Raw genomic sequence first — 20908 nt, 5'->3', positions numbered from 1 at the left:
AAAAGTGTATCAGAGATCACTTCAAATCAAATGGCAGCAAATAGTCATTGGGCCAAAGGGCAAAATGCTTAAACCTACCTTTTACCCCCAGATTTCTTGAGAGTTGGGATGCCCAAAACAGAGGTAAAATATGAAGCTAAACCTTGTGTGTTCATACCATAGAATCTTAAACAGTGTGAATAAACCACAGTGAGTAAACTCCACCCCCCCCACCCCCCCCGACTACTTATGTACACAAGCATAGTCATTTGGAAAGCACTAGCACAGAGAGCTTTGTCAAAGCTGTGGCACCTGCCTCAAGAGCCTTCCTGGAATTTCCAGCAAGCAGATGTTCAGAAAATAGACACATTTTAAAATAATAAAATAAAATAATAAAATAAAATAATAAAATGCACTGTGCTTTTTTTTCAGTGACTGGTTTTAGGTTTTAGGTGTGATTTCGGCCAAATTATTCAGAATTTTCTCACATTAAAGTAATATTAAATCATGAAACTATCTCACTTGCAGTCACGAGTTATCCATCTCAACGATTATAGAATCAGGATCCTAAATTAGATATTGGCATTTTAACTTGATCTCGAAAAGAGAGCTTATTTAGTGGTAGGAGGAAAATGAAAGCAATTTCCTAGTCTCAATCCCTCATTCCTCTTTATATGTGAATGTACTCTCATACAAATAAAAACAAAACCAAACTGCAAACTGGCTGCAAAATAATTAATCTGAGAGTAAAAGGATGAAAGCATAAAGCAATATCAGCATTTAGTTTGCTATAAGTAGGCTAGATATTTCCAAATCTGAAATACTAATCTGAAGAAACAGAAGGTAAGTAGTCTGCCACTGCTTGTTGACACTATCCCATTTCCTTGTTCTAGTAAAACTATCTTGACAACTGTACATTACAAATATCTGGGATTGTTTATAAACCTTCAGAGGGAGATTTTTTATTTTTATTTGTTTTATTTAGAATAAATCTTTGGTAAAATATCAAAATATAAGGAATAAGCTGTTGTATTATATATAGCAATTTCCTGATTTCTAGAGTCAAACCCCCTTTATAACAATTTATGTTACCTACTATTCTAAGACCTTGATTTGCTTTCTAAATTACAGGTGCACTTTACCATTATCTTGTAACATCAGCTCCTTCTTTGCATGTGTTAGTGATTTGTATGTCCTCTAGATGATAGAGCAGATACACCTGCATGCTGAAGGGCTGAATTAAATCATTAGTCAGGCTTATGTCAGGCTACTTTGGGCCCCAGTGCATCATTTGATTGTAAGCACTTTGTTCTTCACTTGCTTCTTTACTTCTGCATGAGTTATTTTGCCTCTTTCAGCAGAACACCTTCCCTGAAGGGAAGCAGTCGTGCAGTTTTCTAGGTTACCATCAACTGGGACAGCAGTCATAAATGCCATTAAAGAAATGAGTGTTTATGCAATAATGATTCTTCAGGAAATCAACTTATCTTGGGGTCTGAAGTTCATTTGCAAACTGAATTTTTGTTTGTTTGTTTGTTTTGTTCTTTGTGCAGTCACATCCTAGTGCTTCATTTGTACAGAGCAATATGTGTTTGGTATAAAGAAACAGTGAATTCTGGTGAATCTTTGTAGTTAGCACAGATTCCTAAAAAACACTTCCAGAGGAGATACTACGTAGAAGTAGGATGTCATCCCAAAGATGCCCATCTCTCTCCATTGTCTATAAAGGAAACCTAGAATAATGAGAAAAGACATGTTAAATCTAAAATTATATCTGTGATAGTATTATGAATGACAGATGGGAACCCATCCAGATGTTCACAGTTCCAAGTCCAGTGATGATCCATAAGATGACCCTTACTAGCTATCTGTGCTATACTAACTCCACTCTTTGTAGAAAAGACAATGTTTATGTGTATTCCTCCATTCCCGGTTAAAAAACATTCATCCACCAACTCTAACATTTGAAGACTTTTCCCATGATATTTGCCCATACAGATAATTCATAATATAATAATACGTAAAAATATGTAATTGATTATACTACAATTTAATTTATTTCTTCAGCTATTGTTGAATTTAATAATAATAATAATAATAATAATAATAATAATAATAATAATAAACAGATGACAGAAAAATGGACAGGAAAATAGAACATTTTTTAAAAATATATTATTATTATTTGATCAGCTTCAGAAGTTGTGCCTTCTACAGTGCAAAAATATTGTATTCACCTGATTTATAGTTACAGATGGCTTTATTTTTTCCAAACAAGAGCTTGGTCATCACCTGTTTATGTGAAATGTCACTCGTCTTACTGCTCAGTGCTAGCTGAGGAATCCCGCTTTCCTTTCTTGCTCCTCCTCTGATCTTCTCAGTCATGGTGTGTTGCAGAGAAACACAGGTCATCGGCATAAAATGTCGAGGCCTGGACTCTGCAAATGCTCAAGGTCATTCCTGTAGTTTCATCAGGGACTTCATTAGGTCATCAGTTGTGCTAGTAATCCTTCCAGATCTAGAGTACGTGCCTGCTGAGCCACATTTACATACTGCCCTACATGCTAACACTACAAAAACAGGAAAACCAAGGTAATTCCAAACTTGGAATAGACTTTTAAACTTCATTAGGAGGTGTGAATTCAAGTCTGATGATTTAACTGTTTGTAACTGTTACTGAAGCAGTTAAAGAGTCATAATATACACAACAAAATATCTGCATAATACACATATAATACAGAACAGCATTAATATGACCAGGTTGTCTGTAATTCTAGAAATTCCTGAAAAGAAAGTTTAAAACCTATTTAAAGACAGAACTTCCTTGCAGATGACAAATTCAAAACCAGTAAGTCTTTAAGTTGCTAGCTCACCCAGAATATTGTTTTTAAGGTGTAAACAAGAGTCTGTTTACAATTTACTGTTTATAACTTATGTATAAGACATAGTGAACTGAATTGAAAAGATATCCCATTGCATTTTCAAATTAAACGGAATTAAGTAAAACAGAATTAAACACTTCTCTAATCTTTCTTTAGTTACCAGGAAGAGGTTGATTAGATAGTGTTATTTCTGAGGAATATTTTCTTCTACACAATGTGCACATCTGCAACAGAGTGCATACATACATAAACAGAGAAAAGCTAAATGAATTAAACAAAGGCATAGTCCTTCAACAGCAAATTATAAAGAATTTATAATAATGTATTTTGATGCTTGTTTGGCATATTTGGAATGTACTGTTCCTTTGAGAAGATGTTTTTTTAAAAAACTTCTGAGATGACACACTCCTGATTTAGCACACCTGTGATGATGTCATTAACATCATTGTATCCAGTACAAAGAAGAGCCAATGACATGCAGTGCAAAGCTATCTGCCCTGGAAGATAGTTCTTTAAAATTTACTCCACGCACACTGGCATATTTCATAAAATGTAGCATCTCATAAAATGTAAGATGTATGTCTCATTTACATGAATCACATGCAAGAGTTTCAAGCTGCTAACATGCAGTGTTCATTCCATAATGCAAGTCAAAGAGGACTTAAAATGACTGCTGAGAATCGCTGTCCACATGTGAACTTTTAGCCAGAACTGACTTCCATAAAATTTCTGATTCTGCTTAAAAAAAATTAAAAAAACGGTATGCCCCTTGTTTCTCTTTGTGTTTTCTGGAGAAATATGTGTAGTATTGAACTGTTAGTTCATACATCCCTTGGAGGTGAGAATTCCTGATGCAGAAATCTTCATCCAGCTAAAAAGAAAGAAGCTAAACTTTGCTTTTCTTATGAATGGTACTTTTTGGAACAGGGTGTAAGAGTATTAAGTCTATACATCTATCCTATGATGAAATATACTAATCTTAAGTAAATGTGAGACTCTTCACAGTTGCACGGTTGTTCATCAATCACAGCTTATTGCAAGAAACAGTAATGTGAAGGAAACATCTGTTTGATTGCTGGCAGGCTGTCTGCTCTGTCACCTGTAGTACATCAAGCTGACGTGTCCCAGGATTTCCAGAGAAGTTTGGGTACTGCAGTCCTGCACCAGCAGTTTCAATAAAAAAGAAGCACAAATGAACATTTTTTTGGATAGTTTGACATAACAATAGTTACCAAAATCTTTCAACAGATGGGTTTATTTCTGACACAGTAAGGTTTTGCATACACATAAAATAACCTGCAATTAATTCATTGTAATATATTCATAGTTGTGGGATTTTTTTTTTTAGTCCCTAAACTCTAATTGATTTCAAAGTGATAGTTGCTACTGATTTTAGAGAGAATAGAATTTTTCATGTACTGTTCAAGAACTATGGCAAAGACAATCATTCCAGATCATAAAAATTGTTTGGATACATTAAGTTATAATAAAATTTTAAGAAACATTTCTTATTGGCCACAAAATGAGAAAGAAAGTGCTGAAAAAAAAAATGAAATCTTTATCTTTGTCTGAATCTCTGTCTTGATGAAATGAAAGAGACAAAACGCTCCTGAAAATTAAATCAGATTGCTAGCCATTTTACAGTCGTAATTCAACTTTGCTTAGGAAAACATTGCATTTTTCCCCCTGTTCTGTGAAGTGATCCTACTCTTTCAACAGGTCCATATGCAACTCCAGAAACCTTCTGGGATGTAACTGAGCTTCAGCTTCAGCTAGCTATTTTTACTTTGATGAAATTCTAAAACTAATATTTTTTTTACTGAACTTATAATTTTACTTCCAAATATAACATGTTGTTAAGCTAGAAATGTACCAGTTACCCAATGCTCACATACATTTTGCATTTGTAAGTGATGTTTTTTCTTGGTTATCTCTGTTTCATTTAGCTTGTTTTAATGTGTATAGGATTTATAATATGGATCTTACAGCTAGTTTCATTTTTTTTTAAGAGTCTAAAGTTAGATCAAAGCAAGCTGATCTGTTTGTCAGACTAACACTTTATATGTAGTATTTACATGAATTACCCAAGTGCATATTACAGCTACTTAAACTGTTCTCCAGGGGTTCAAGCATTGCTTTTCAAGTGTGGGAGAGATCCAGAAAACATTTTATACATTAAAATTTCCCTGAAATCCACTCAGTTACCTCTATTTCATTGCCTTATCTTTACAGAGTGATAGAAATACTATATCATTTGCTCATGTAAACCCCCAACAAGCCCTTAAAGATATGGTTCATTTTTATTGAGTGTTGTTTCAAATAATTGGGAAGGAAAAGAACTACTGTTATGAATACAATGTAAAGTAATCATTCCAATTGTCAGACACAAGCAGCCCTCTTGTATTTGATAGCATGTTTTCTGGATTCTTGTATTCTTGTCCTACCTAAAAGAATGCTGTTGGGCCTGATTTTATATCCATATTTCTGCCTAAATCCTGGTTAGTTGTGGAACATATGTTGATTATAATAGACGGACAAGATGCTTTTACTAAACCTGTGGCCTTTTCAAATGCCAAGTGCGTAGGAGAATAGAAAAAGATTTTTCAAATAATTTTGTCTTATTACAATTTTAAAAAAGCACGTAGCTTTGTGGTAATTTATGATAGTACATCTGCTGAGCTACAAGAGCTTGGAAAATCTATCCTGCTAATGGTGTCCTAAACTAAAATTATTATGCATTCATTAAGTTGCAATAAATAGAAGAGCTAATGCATTAAAGTTAATAGGGCTGTTGGAGATGTTTACAGTGAATAACAGTATGAATAGCTCTCAGAGAGATATGAATCTCACTGGGAAATCCATTTCAGTATAAAGCCTGTAAAATGTGGGTAGGTGCTCATGGCAGCCTTCTGTATCACTTTACAATGAACTCATTCTGGGTGCATTCATTACTTCTTAAAGCTATTTCCAAGATATATAATTACAGTATATAATTACAATATAAATTCATCTTATTCTTTGGGTAGCGTCATTTCTATGACTTTTGAAAAATCTAACTTCATACAGTATGTCTAAACTAAAAAAAGTGTTTTGATGATATGGGAAAAATTAGACAAAAAGAAAATGGTTAAGGATGTTCATATTTGGTAACAAAGCTGTAGACTGTAACTGCTGTAAGTAATTAATTGAAAATTGTAATAAAAACAAACTCCCAAATCATGTCATTAGAATTAATAAATGCTTTTAAGGTTCTCTTTCACACATAGTATTGAAAAAGCATTCAACATTTACTTTCTCATCAATCTAAACAACAATTAATTGACAGCACTTAAATTCTCAGTTGTTTTGCAGAAAGTGTTCGCTAAGGACATATAGCACTTAATTAATGCTTGAACATCAATCTTACTTGCCTAGTCAACTCTCTATATTAAGAAATCTCTTCTCATATGCATATATAACTTAATTTTGGTTCTGTGAATTTTCTCCTCTTTGTTTCTATGTATTGTTAACATTTCCATTATACTTTCAGTGTAAAACAATACCTGATGAATGAAGGATCCACCTTTTCCCCACCTTTTCCATTCTTAAGCTTGATGACGATGTGGTTTACAGCACTATATATTTTTCTAGACTCTGTCCAAAGAACTGAAATTTGGGGATTTAAGACAAGCAACCTATTTTTCAAGGTTAAAGTAGGTAAGACAATGTATGTAAAGGCTACTGGTATGGTCCAACACACTGATAAAACAGACAAGAATACTGCTGCTAAGGAGAAAATTTATATGCAAGGGAAATAAAGCTGAAAATAACAGTAGGAAAGACAAATAGCTTGAAGACACTAGGCAAGACTGGATACTAGATAAGTGAATTCACTCACATATGGAAAATGAAGAATATAGTTGCATTTACATTCATTAATTATATTCATAGTCCATGGTTTGCCTAAGGAATCACACATCTCTGTGATGGATCTTCTTTCTGTACTCATAAAATCAGTGTACCTATGTAATGTACAATTACATTACATAAGCCCCTATAAAATATCATACAATTTAGACCACAAATGTTTGTTTCTTTTTGGTAGTATTGTATTATTCTTTTAATTATTATTTTCTGAAAGCAGATTTAAATATATATATATATTATAAAACAACATTAGCAAAGGATCTTTTAAAGCAAGGGTTGGATTGTTTGTTTTTCACATTTGCACTGCTCAGAAATACTGCTGAGCACCTACTGGAAATGCTAAGTACAGATTAAGATAAACAACACATCTATTAATAAAGCATAAAGAATTTTATACCCAAGAGATCTTGTCATGTGCTAATCACATTACTCTCAGCACCTTACCCACATCCCATTGTAATGCTGATTGATGCTCCCCTGAACATGAGCTAGCAGTGTGCTCAGGTGGCCAAAAAGGCTAATGGCATCCTGGCTTGTATCAGGAATAGTGTCGCAAACAGGACCAGGGAGGTGATTGTTCCCCTGTACTCTGCTCTGGTGAGGCCGCACCTCGAGTACTGTGGTCAGTTTTGGGCTTCTCACTACAAGAAGGACATCGAGGCCCTGGAACGTGTCCAGAGAAGGGCTACGAAGCTGGTGAAGGGCCTGGAACACAAGTCCTATGAGGAGTGGCTGAGGGAACTGGGGTCGTTTAGTTTGGAGAAGAGGAGGTTCAGGGCAGACCTTACTGTTCTCTGCAACTACCTGAAAGGAAGTGGTGGGGAGCTGGGGATCAGCCTCTTCTCACAGGTAACTAGTGATAGGACTGGAATGGTCTCAAGTTGTGCCAGGGGAGGTTTAGGTTGGAAATCAGGAGACATTTCTTCTCAGAAAGGGTAGTCAGGCATTGGAACAGATTGCCCAGGTAAGTGGTGGAGTCACCATCCCTGGAGGTGTTCAAGGAAAGGTTGCACTTGGCGCTTAGGGACACATGGTTTAGTGTGTGCCATTGGTAGTAGGGTGATGGTTGGATCAGATGATCCTGAAGGTCTTTTCCAACCTTAATAATTCAATGATCACTCAAAATCTTGTTTTGCATTCAGAATCTTAAGGGCAAAAAGATACAGACCTTGTAAAACCAGGAATTTATTGTTCGTATAAATGAAATTTCAACAAAAATGATTAGCCTGCGTCTCATTGTTGTGAAAAAAGAGAGGAACAAAAATACAGAGAAGAATGTTATTGCAGAGAAGAACCCATTCTCTGATGTTGTTGATTCCCTGACCCATCTGAGTCCCACTGTTGCTGGTGTCATCCTGAGCAGTGTGCTAGAGTGAGTCACCAGTATCTTGAGTATCTTGCACTCCAGAATGGGTGCAAGGATGATGGTCTGTTTCTCCAGCTCTAAGATGCTTAAGGCTTTCTTTTTCCTTTTTTTTTTTCCCCCCTCCTGGTGTTTTCTAACATACTTTTAGAATTGGGAGTCCACGACTTCATTTTTTATCCACTTTTTTTTTTTTTTTTTTTTTTTAAATGAGCATCTCACTGTGCTTGATACTTGCTCTTTGGTACTTTTGTTAAACCTATAAGTGTTTTTGCCCAGTTTGCAAGTCTGCATTTCTCTAACTGACTATTAATAGGTCAGTTGTTTACAGCTCTGGGGTCTCTGATGTGATTCTGTGCCCCTTTTCTTATCAGCTTCTGCCAGCATTCCTTTGCAGTACATCCTCTGTCTCCATTTGGAGGTCTCTGTTACCATACTGTATCTGTATTGCCCTACACTACACCATTATGCTAGGGTCATATATATTTATTTCTACCCGGAATAAATACTTTTTTTTTTTTCCTTGTGTGTGTATATATATATATATAAATATATATATAATTATACATAATTAAAGATAAGCAAAAGGGAATCAAAAATTCCTTCTTCAGGTTTCAGATTGGTCAACTAAAATAAAACTACAGCCAGACCAAGAGAAGTTCTGAGAAAACCTGACAAGTTCAGTTCACATGGAGTAGGGTTCAGCTGTCAATTACTAGGGCTATTCAGAAAACTCCATATAAAATAAGCTGAAAGACTAGAAATGGCATGAGATGACTTATTTTGCACCATCATCCATTGTCAGGTTGAAAGCAACTGCATGGACATTCTTCATACTGTAAAAGTTGGGCCCAAAGGATCTCAGAGAATATGCTGAATTAAACTATGAGGTATTCAAAATCACGTATTGAATCATGTATTCAAAATCACTTGAAATATCTAGTGATTTATCTTTTTGAAAAATAATAATTGAATTCAAGCTGTTTGGCTTAGATTGTGGAGATGTTTTATCTCATATCTCCAAATAGATGAATTTGAATTCTAGAATGACTTGTAGAAAAAGGAAACTGAAATGAAGAAACTGGCCTCATTTGAGGCCCTGTGTATTTGGAGTATGGAGTCCTCACTGCAAAGAGTGGCAAACCAAATGAGTCTTGCATGTATTTTTAATTTCTACAATATAAAGCTTTTGACTTGATCACTCCAGGTTCCTTTCATGGTATTTTCAGAGCATGATTCATTTTCTCCTTCAAGCTAAGATGAATTCTGTTCTAAAAATGCATATTTTTCTCCAGTTACGATGAAGAGAACAAGTGGAGCTATCCCAGGTACATGACGACTATGCTATGGATATCTAAAAAAAAAGGAAGGCAGTCTCACCTGGGAATTGAGTTAGTTCCAATACCAAAAGTCATGAAGTTCACTGTACGTTAAGGACCAGCCAGTATCTCTTCATAGCAGGGAAGGAAACAGATATACTTAATTAAAAATAAATAAATAAATAACATACTACCATCACAAAACAACAGGTTGCTGTCAAGCAGCTCACACAAATAATTATCTCAAAATTACCTCATTTATAATAAGCAGGTTACCTTTTAACTGAGCTAAGTTATTCTTTCTTTATTATTCTTTCTTTAAATTGAATTAATGTAGCCTATTTAAAAATCATATAAAGTAGAATTAATATTATTGTATGGATCGATTCCTTTAACATATTATGTGTATATAAAGCTCGTCTGTTTAAGGGAGTAGAAACTTATTCATAGAAATTCCCAGATTCCTCTGTCCCCTGACTAGAGGCTTGCAGCTGTCCTCTCTTGTATCTCTGGCACGTCAGAATTCATAATTTGTAGAGTCCAGAAAATTTCTCTTTAGGACAAGTCAAATACCCTTTCCTTCTTTGGTCCCAGCAGGATCTAGCACTTTCTCTGTGAGACCAAACTGAGGTCTGCTAAATGTGAAGGTAGTCATGGTTCCCTACAGTGCATGTCTCTGAGAACATTAGCCTGGATGTGCCAAATATCTGTCCTCTCTGCTACACACTTTGAATGCAATTAATTCCCAAGTTTAGATGAGCAATGCTCAACAGACTAAAATTAGTTAATTACAGCAATATGTCCCTCTCCCATTAGTGGGGTTCAGTATCAAATTGGTGCTATTGTGATTAGCCACAAGTCTGTGAGCCAGAGTTGACCCAGCTGATGGTTACGGGAATGCAGCACCCCTGGGACATCCAACCCAGCAGGTGTAGGAAGAAGTTTCTCACACCTGTTTTTTTTTTTTTTGGTGGTGGTGGTGGTGGGTTTTTTGTTTATTTTATTTTATTTTATTTTATTTTTGAATTCTTTGTTCCCTTGCTAATAAACAACTAGATGCATTTTTATTAAAAAAAAAAAAAAAAAGTAATGGTTCTGACAAAGTGCAGTGATAGGTGTTCTGATTATGGAAGTTACCCATATTAGTGCCCAGCAGGAAATCAAACTCCAGTGAAGTGACCTTTATATTTTTCTTTCCCTTTTAAATTTAGCTTTAGAGTAACTGATTTCCCTGTCTCTTGTAGATTTGTTTCACAAACTTAGCATAGGCATTTGAGTTAAATCTATTTAGTTTCTGTCTTTTCTGCTCCAGCTGTATGCAAAACATCCTTATTAATCTACTACTCTTTCTTGTGTTTTTCTGATTTTTTTTTCCATCCAAGCCTGCATTGAACTAATGGAGGACTTTTTTTTATTATTATTATTTTTAATCTTAAAATTTTCACTGGTATGTAACACTACACTTCCATTCCTCCCTTATTATTTGTTCTATAAGAAACACCTGAAGCAAGTATTACAAATTCATTGAATCCTCAGGAGCCAGGCATGTTTCAAATGAATTACCTGCATAATTTTCTATAGCTTGTTAATTTTAATTCAAATAATTTCCTCTCTTTTACCCTGACACAGAAAGTTCCAAAATTCCCATATTTTCAAAGAAATTTTAGCCAATTTCACTTGCATGACAAGTCAGCAGCAGTTTTGGAAGTATCTGCCTGTGTGTGCATGCATGCATATGTGAGTGAAGGTGTCATAAATACGGGGAAAAAGAGAAGCTGGGAGTATGAATATCATTATGTTACAAGCTTAACATATGACAGTTCACATGATGAAGACTTGTGATAATTCTCATGGCAGCAATATTGCTAGATTAATTTAATTTAATGTTTTTTATTTTTATTATTATTATTATTAATTCAGTAAAGGCATGTAGAGAGAAAAGAGAGGAAATGTTGCCCTACTGCATGTGGATGTTCTCAGGTTTATACAGTGCACAGGAAAATACAACTGTTGAAAGACTAGCAGTAATAAAATGTTTATAAGCAAACATTTAGAATTTTATTAGAGATAACTACCACAAAGCTTAATGAAGGGGGGGAGGGGGCTGTGACTCGTTAGCAGGGCTGTTAGCAGCAAGAGACTTAATGGCACTGGGAAACATTATCTAATGAGACACCCACATTACTGACTTTCAATGAAATTCGTCATCTCTTTCAAACCTGTGAAATCTCTTACACTAAGTTCCTGAATTTTGTTGTGAAGAAAGCAGTCAGAGAAAGAGTGCTTCTAAAACTTTGTAATGACATAGAGGAATTCATGGCTAGTGTGAGGAAAGAAGGCAGCTTGCTTACTGTGATCAGGGTCATGGCAAAGTTCTTGATTATTACGAAAAAGAAGTGAAGAACAACAAAATAAAAACACTGAACTTAGTACAGCATTCTCCTGTAAATTCACAATTTTTTATGTATATAAGTGTTAAAAGAAGGAACAAAATTATAGTTTGCAAGTCACCAGATAGGAAAAGCGACAACATATTACACTGTGAAATCTTAAATAATTAATGTGTTTTTTCATTCAAAAGAAAAATGAGAGGTTTCAGGAGATGGCAAGTAACTAACACTAGACACAAGAAAATAACAGGAAACAAGTGAAAGAAATAAGTTTAAAAAAAAAAAAGTTGGAAAGTATCTTTTGCTTATCATTAGACATCCGTGTATGGCCACTGTTGGAGTTACTGGGTTACTGGGTTACTGGGTTAAACTGACCTTTGGCCTATCTGAGTATGGTCATTCCTCTGATGCACTAGTAGATGCACTAGAGGTGCAAGAGTCTTTCAGAAAGAACAGGAAGTTACAAAGGATAAGAAGCCAAGCCAGGTTAATTGCTATTGTACATGAGGAAGCAGACAGACTTAGAGCACAATGTGTACACAGTAATGCCCTTTCTTAGGTGGGAAGTAAACCTTTTTTTCCAATGAAAGGGCTCTGCCTGGACTATTGTGATGTGCTCAGCTGAAAGGGATCACAAAACAACAAAGGCAAAAGCAAACAAACAACAAAACAAAAACAAAAAACAAGCATATGAAGAATGGTAGAAAGATTGCTTATTCAAAAGCTTATATAATTGGGAAGGGTAGAGCAGTTGAGCTTGGCTGTTCTTTCTTAGTAAGTAACTAAAAGGTAATTACAAACAGGAAATCAAATAAAATGTCCACTGAAAACAACATGAAAATCAGAGGATTAAACTGCAACTGAAGAGATTTAGAATAGACGTTAAGGAAAAGTTTATAATTTTATATGGACACTTGAACATCATAAAAATTGCTTTGGAACATAGAGTAATATTCATCATTGGTGCCAAACAATGTCAGGAATGGTTAGATGCAGTTGATATTATTGCAGGGGTGGTGAACTAGTCTAGATGAATCATAGAGCTCCCCCCAAGCCTTTTTTTCTGTTTTTCTACATCTTCTTTTGAGGTAACTCCTTATGTTTTGATGATGTAAAGGGGACTGTACAAAATTACTGTTTACCTCTACAGTATAAAATTACGTCTACAGTATAAAGAAATGCTATATATTCATGTTGACAAGACAATGCTACATAAATTATACAGAAATTATACTATATACAGATAGTATCATTTAATTTTATGTAATTCTCTGATGAGAAAAAATACAAGCAACAAGCTACCAAGATTATCTGATGTTATGAGTCAGTATGCTATTGTCTTTATAGGTACTAATACTCACAGAAATCTAGTCCTAACTAGTTTTTCAGTAATTCTTTACATAGCTGTCCAAGTAACATCTGAAGAGAGGTAACTATTCTATAGTTTCAGTGTAATTATTGCTAATAAAAGTGGGAGACACAGGACTGTTCTGGAAAAACAAAAAAAAAAAAAAAAGAAAAAAAAAAAACTTTAAAAAATAATCTACCACATATGTGGAATGGATCCAAATACTACTTGACATGGGTTTATTGTTTTACAAGAATGTGTATGTGCACATTTAAAAGGTACTTAATAGAAACTTTATTTTTCTATTAACAATGCAGTTGCAGTTTTATTATCTATGTCCTACCTTTTTGGGGGAAAACAACAGCAACCTACCTTCTAGTGGACTGCTAAAGCAGAAAACATAGTTATTTAATTTCTCAGACACTGAATACAGCTAATTCTCGAGTCCAAAATCCAAAACAAAGCTAAAGGAATGGGTCAAATGGATGAGATTTTTCACCCTTGCTAAACGAAAAACAAAGTAATTATATTATCCTTTAGTGCTATTTTTAAACATAACTTAAAAATCGAACAGCCACAGAGAAAAAGAAACCTCCATACAAAATCCTACAAGTCAAAAAACAAACAAACAAACAAACAAACAAAAACATTATAGTAATAAACCATGACATAGTTAATAAAATGGAAGTCTCACTTACTCTTCCCTTTTCATTAATAATAGAATGAGTAACCTCTTCCTTTTCTAATTTCACATTATGTTCTTGAGAAACCAGAACTATTATATTTAATACATGTTGTAATTCATCTTCATCATGTAATTAAGCATTTGGCTCTATGAATTAAACAGTAATTACAGGTAAGAGAAAGCATAACCTATGTGTAATTTCATTATGAATGAACTCTGTGTATCTTGTTTGTAGTTACCCTCAATGTAGTATAAAAGAATTCCATAAGAATATCAAAACAAAGATATCTTGCAGCATTCAAAAACAGAAACAGGGTGGGGTTTTTTTGTTGTTGTTTTCAAAATATATTAAGTCCTGAAGTATCAGCCTTATTTTAAATAGTCTTCTTTATATCTAGTATGCTTTCTTCAAAATTTAAAATAAATCTGTGTTTCCATATATGTTCTTCTGAACATACACATATGTATGAACATACACATACACATTATATAGTTGGAAGATTTTTTTTCCATCGTTAAATATCCATTTTATCTTAAAGAAAAGAGAGCTTGCGCATTTATACCACTTGAAAAAGGAATGGGTGGGAGAAAAGATTTGATTTAGATATAAGACATAAAAGCAGACACTTTTTGCCACTGTTTCATCATTCTTTTTGCATTGTTTCACGCAAGTCCTTATGTCAGCAGTATGAAAAGCCATAATTCAGGAGACACCCCCATTTTATTCCCATATTACTTCATAGACAACATATCCATTATTCAAATCACATATTGGTTGTATTTGCATAGGATTATTTTGACTTTACAGAAACTGGTTTTACATTCAAGTAGTTTCAAAGACAGTGTTTTGTAATGGTCATTATTAAGAATACAAGACTCGGATTTGATATGCATGGAGAAATACAAATAAGAAATAGACTCCTTGGGAAAGTGGTCATGCTTAAGAATATTTCTGCATTTCCTTTAAAATTTTGTACAGATATCTTCATCAGTTTTATCTGCATGGGAAGAAGAAATCTCAACACTTTTAAGGGAAAGAAATATATATATTTTATTATTTACTGTTAAGAAGTTTATTATAGAAGATACCTGTAATCATTACTTGCGTACTAAGGACCACAGACCTACTGAGGTACTGCTGAGAACTTTCTAATGTTTTTTTAGATCAGTGGCTGTCTTCATGAAAAAGAAGAATTTAAATTAGCCTATTCAGGATGTTTAATTTATTTCACTAATTGCACATTTTTGTATACACAAAATAATTTGGAATATAATATCTTTCTACTACAACAAAAAAAACTGCAAAACCCAGGTACAATTTAAACTCTGTTTGACTGAAAATATAAAACCCCGACAATATTGTGATTAACTTCTATAGAATGACTAGAAATAAGACAATAAATATAAATGGATGTGAAAGATAACTCATTTAATCTTGCAGATCTAAAGCCTACATTAACATCGGTCAGATGTTTGAGTAATATTATTAAGGAATGAAATGCAAACCAAATTATTTTTCATTGTTTAAACATTGTAATGTGAGTGGAAGGCTTGTGAACTGTAAGAGCTGTTTCATTGGCTGAAATTTTATGGCATAGTAATATTATGGTCTACATTTTTCTTATTTCTCACATATATTTGCAAGCTTGACTGATTTTTCAAAGTAGACAGCAAATCTTCAATGAAGCTAAAATGCATTTTAAGTGTCTGTATGTGATTTACTGATGGGAGAACTCTTCACTTTTAATTTTAATTTCAGTTTTAGAGTATTTTGGTGATCTATGAAAAATAATAATAATAATAATAACCTGTCTCTGAAAATTTTACTCCTAAATTGCTGAAATATATCTGACAATCCTGTCCTTTAATGGAAAGCAATGATGTATGTGACAAAATTATTTTTGCTGACCTTTTTAATAGAAGCTGAAAGCAAACACTTACATGGGGTGTCAGAATCTACCTTATCAGCAGAGAAGCTATTACTTTAATTAAGAGTCGTGCACATACGTTGACTTTCTTCAAGTCAAGACCTTAATTGAAAGTCTACATTTCTCAGGTCTTCTGAGAATTCAGTAAGAAAACGTAGATAGATATTAAATCCTAATCCTAGAATAAACACATGTATACAGAATACTTTCCTGTCAAAGATCAAAAGAATCAATGTTTTGTGTAACGGGATTTTACATAGGGCACAAAGGATTTTTTATCCAAGTTAGTAGTATTAAAGTTTGTACTGATTCTACTGCATCCTTTCCTTTCCTTTCCTTTCCTTTCCTTTCCTTTCCTTTCCTTTCCTTTCCTTTCCTTTCCTTTCCTTTCCTTTCCTTTCCTTTCCTTTCCTTTCCTTTCCTTTCCTTTCCTTTCCTTTCCTTTCCTTTCCTTTCCTTTCCTTTCCTTTCCTTTCCTTTCCTTTCCTTTCCTTTCCTTTCCTTTCCTTTCCTTTCCTTTCCTTTCCTTTCCTTTCCTTTCCTTTCCTTTCCTTTCCTTTCCTTTCCTTTCCTTTCCTTTCCTTTCCTTCCCTTCCCTTCCCTTCCCTTCCCTTCCCTTCCCTTCCCTTCCCTTCCCTTCCCTTCCCTTCCCTTCCCTTCCCTTCCCTTCCCTTCCCTTCCCTTCCCTTCCCTTCCCTTCCCTTCCCTTCCCTTCCCTTCCCTTCCCTTCCCTTCCCTTCCCTTCCCTTCCCTTCCCTTCCCTTCCCTTCCCTTCCCTTCCCTTCCCTTCCCTTCCCTTCCCTTCCCTTCCCTTCCCTTCCCTTCCCTTCCCTTCCCTTCCCTTCCCTTCCCTTCCCTTCCCTTCCCTTCCCTTCCCTTCCCTTCCCTTCCCTTCCCCTCCCCTCCCTTCCCCTCCCCTCCCCTCCCCTTCCCCTCCCCTCCCCTCCCCTTCCCCTCCCCTCCCCTCCCCTTCCCCTCCCCTCCCCTCCCCTCCCCTCCCCTCCCCCCTCCCCTCCCCCCTCCCCTCCTCCCCCCTCCCCTCCCCCCTCCCCTCCTCCCCCTCCCCCTCCCCCTCCCCCTCCCCCTCCCCCTCTCCCTCCCCCTCCCCCTCCCCCTCCCCCTCCCCCTCCCCCTCCCCCTCCCCCTCCCCCTCCCCTTCCCCTCCCCCTCCCCTTCCCCTCCCCTTCCCCTTCCCCTTCCCCTTCCCCTTCCCCTTCCCCTTCCCCTTCCCCTTCCCCTTCCCCTTCCCCTTCCCCTTCCCCTTCCCCTTCCCCTTCCCCTTCCCCTTCCCCTTCCCCTTCCCCTTCCCCTTCCCCTTTCCTTTTCTTTTCCTGGAACAGATGGAATCCCTGAAGGATTCCATGGAACTTGAACACTAAAAGCTAAACAAAACCATCATTAATTTAGTCCCGTTTGATTGCAGTTCCCTTCTGTGTTTTATGTTGCTGTACAATATTCTTTGGGTGTTTCAGGGTTCTGCTTTCAACTCTGGTGTCTAGCCATCAGCTGGTACTCAAATGACAACAATGTCAGGAATTTGTTCATTCTACTTCATCCTTACACCACTGTTATTGGTGGCTATTGCTTCTCCTGTGCTGCATATTTTCCTGACTGAGAAGTGGCCTGACAGATTTAGGTGAGGAGAAAGTCTTCTGAAGTGCTTCAGGGGACATAGCTTGAGGAAGGCAAAAACAGTAAATGGGTAATGGAACCTATGCTGTACTACTAAATTTCAGGCTGTCACCCTGTAGAAAACTGCTAAATCCAACATAGGAATGATGTGGTTTGTGAATAGGAGCGAAAATGTCCAGTGTCCATTGCCTCTGGTTGTTACTGTTGTATTGTTTCCTTGGGACATGTACATGCATGAAAATTTCTTCTTTCTCAGAAAATGTTTTAATAGCAAAGTTATAAACTGATGTTCACACTGCTAAGAGCTGAGTACTTTTACATATAAGATATGACATTTACTAATAAGTTCAAAATATTCTCATGAATAATTTAAGCTAAACTGTTCCTGTTAAAGTAAAGTACAATTCACAATGTCTTATTATGGCATTCTTATTATGCATGCTGTCTTCATCTCTAGTTCTAAAGAATGAACAAAAATATGTTAGATGACTCAATATGTTACTAGTTTTGCAGCTAGGAGCCCATGTAACAATTACAAAAATTAAGGGTATGTAAGGAAAATCTAGACTTTTACATGAATAATTATGTTTTGTTCAGGCTTTTATACTCTGAAGTTATTACCAGGTGTCACAACAAATTTTCTCTCAGAGAACTTTCTGTGTTTAGAACTCATACAAATTTAAAGGTAAAACAATAGTATCTAAATACCCTTCTGTGTCTCTGTCAGCTAATAATGAATTCACAGACAAGAAAATTGAGGCTAGGAGTGAATAGGAAAATTATTCCAGTCACTGATAGTCTGTGGTGAAAGGTATTGAATGGTTTCTGCAAGTATGGTCCTGTACTTTTTGTTTCTGTACTACAAATTGGTATTTTCAGTAATGTGTTCGGTTGGAAGGAGCAAAATATACTCATTATGGAAAAATAATGGTTTTGGATTAAAATTACTTTAAGTTTTACTGCTATCCTGAAGTTATCTAATTCTACAGGTTCGTATCTTGACCTTAATGCAATATCAGATCCCACTGTAAACTAAAAATAATATTTTCATTTAAAAGCAGTAGTCTTCTGAATGATTATTGCTATGTTTAAACAAAAAGTAAATGTCACAATTTCACACCATCAAATTAAAATAATGATGATGGTTGACATTTTAAATTCCATTGCTCATACGTTTTTTGTTTTGTTTTGTTTTGTTTTTTCCTCTATCTAAATTACATATGATTTGTTGTTGGTGGTGGTGGTGGTGGTGGTGGTTTGTTTTCCCTGCTTAAAAAAAAAAATCTGGTATTTTACTTTGATGATCTGTTCACCAGTCTCACTAACTTAAATAGTCTCTATTCTGACTCTCCTGTCACAGTACAGTGTGTGATTTATCTGTTTTTATATCCATAAAGATACAGCCTTAACTAAGTGGTCTCTTGCATAATCAGACTGGCTTGGAGTTCACTAAATGCAATCTTGCACTGTGTATCCCAATTAATCTTGCAGACGGTGGCTAATCACATCCCCACCAGGCAGGCTCACATATCTCACCAAGCTGGATTATTAAAATCCATATTTCACCTTAACAGTCATGTGTGTGAGATTAGTTTCTAAGTAGTAATGCACCTGCCATAAATACCTCATATCTGGTATCTTCTGAAATACTGCTGCTGTCAAAGATGAAAAAGCATGATGTGCATTCAAAACTAGTTTACATTTCTTTTTTATGGGCAACTGATTTTTTCTTGGGTCCTTTCCTTTGTTCTGCTATACCTAAAAAAAATTAAAATAATAATAAAAAAATAAAGCACACAATGTAATGAAGACAGAGCTTGATAAATGATATATTCTCAAGAGACTGATAGAAGAATATAATTCTATTAACTTTATCCATTTTTTATCATTGCAAGTAAAAGTTTAAGTGAGAAAACCTACATTCATGTAGATTTGTACCATTAGTCATACATTAAGGGCTGAATTCCATTTTATAATGCAACTTTTTAAATCTGGAGTAACTCTAGTAAGATCAGTTGGCCTAGAAATTGTCTTAGCATTGTCATTTTACTAATTATATCCTAGGATAAACCACTTTCCGTCTGATTGGTAGACTATTAGCAGAAGATCCAGGCACTGAATCTAGTAGTTTCAAGTCTCTCAAGTCTGTAAAGGCAACCGATGCTACACTTCATGTCCCACACTTTTAAAAGGCAGAATTTCTGTTTTACTCCCCGTGGCGCTCAATATGGTCACAGTATGATTGCCTTCGATTTGCAGTAAAGACCTAACTGAATTTTTCTCAGAACATCACATCAAAGATGGCTTTGGTTTAAGGTGCCATCAGAAGAGTTAAAGTGTATAGCTGCAAGCAAATAGGCTTCGCACAGAATTGCTAAATGTGATGATGCCTTACTTTAAGGAAGTACAAGAGATTAACATGTTTATTATTTTCCTAATGCACCATACTCCTTGATCTTACTCATCATTCTCATGGGAGCACACCAATGTCTGTCTGCATTCAGACAAGCACTGCTGTCTGGCACAGGCAGCTCCAGCTGACTGTTGGACTGATGGGCACAGACCCTGCCCTTTCACAACCTTCCAGGCTTTCTGACAGGTGAATGTCTGAAAATCTCCTAATAGGTGCTCACAGGTTCTTGACAGATCAAACTGATCTTCTGGTGATTTACAGCCCAATAGCTCAATCCTTCCTAAGGAACAAAAACTGTGTTGTTGTTGTTGTTTTTATTATTATGATGATTTTTTTTTTTTTAGAATGGATTTATTCCAGTGGCATTTCAGCAATGGTGTGGTGCGTCTTGGAGTTTTGATGCTTGAAGGTAGACAGGTAGTGGAGGAGGAGAGGAGCTAGATATGCCAAGCGTAACTGAGTTTTGTTAAGGACCACACAGTGTATTCACAACTTAATATTAAAAAGATATAATTAGACTCTTCAAATCGTCATATTTATGATGATTACTTTTGTTGAAATGTATATGGAAAGTGACAGAAAATGCAAATGAAATGTTCCTGCTTTTTGATCTTCCAATTGTACTTAAGGTCTATCAGTTACTCAACAGTTATGTTTAAATAAATAAGATAAAATAAAGGGTTTAAAATTATAGCCATAAAAATGAGATTGTTGTATGAAAGCAGATAAATAAAAGCATATTTAAAATTTCATGTTTATTGACTATATATTCAGAAGCACAATTTCAAAGACACATTTAGATAGACTTTCAAGTTGCATTTCATAATGTGTGTTCCCTGGTACACTGAATACTGTGTAACAGCAGTGGCCCACTTTTAAATATTCCTAAACACTGTTTTATTTTTATTTTACAAGTCCATCACAGTTTGAGGGAGTTGCTTGGATTTACTGTTGCTTATCTTTAACAAACCTCCATATGAAAGATGTTCCATTATCAGTCACAAATTGCTGCTAATGTTTCAAAGCATGTCACATGAAGAGGGAAAATGCATGAAGACAAATC

The 20908-nt window shown here is 35.4% G+C and overlaps 1 protein-coding gene and 1 long non-coding RNA gene across 6 annotated transcripts in view; one reads left to right on the top strand and one right to left on the bottom strand.

Annotated features, from left to right (window-relative positions):
- CNTN5 (contactin 5) overlaps window positions 1-20908 on the top strand; it is a 677796-nt gene that overhangs the window by 336316 nt on the left and 320572 nt on the right. The window lies entirely within an intron of this gene.
- LOC310884723 lies at window positions 1722-16511 on the bottom strand. Of its 2 annotated transcripts, XR_014574359.1 has the most exons (4): window positions 10023-16511; window positions 9703-9787; window positions 9511-9580; window positions 1722-4019 (listed from the first exon to the last, which is right to left on the bottom strand). It is a non-coding gene; the product is annotated as an uncharacterized lncRNA (long non-coding RNA). The 2 variants fall into 2 exon arrangements; XR_014574358.1 differs by having other exon boundaries at window positions 9703-16511.

Source organism: Anser anser (assembly GCF_964211835.1).
Source record: "Anser anser genome assembly, chromosome: 1".
NCBI lineage: Eukaryota > Metazoa > Chordata > Aves > Anseriformes > Anatidae > Anser > Anser anser.
This window is presented reverse-complemented; position numbering and strand designations above follow the sequence as displayed.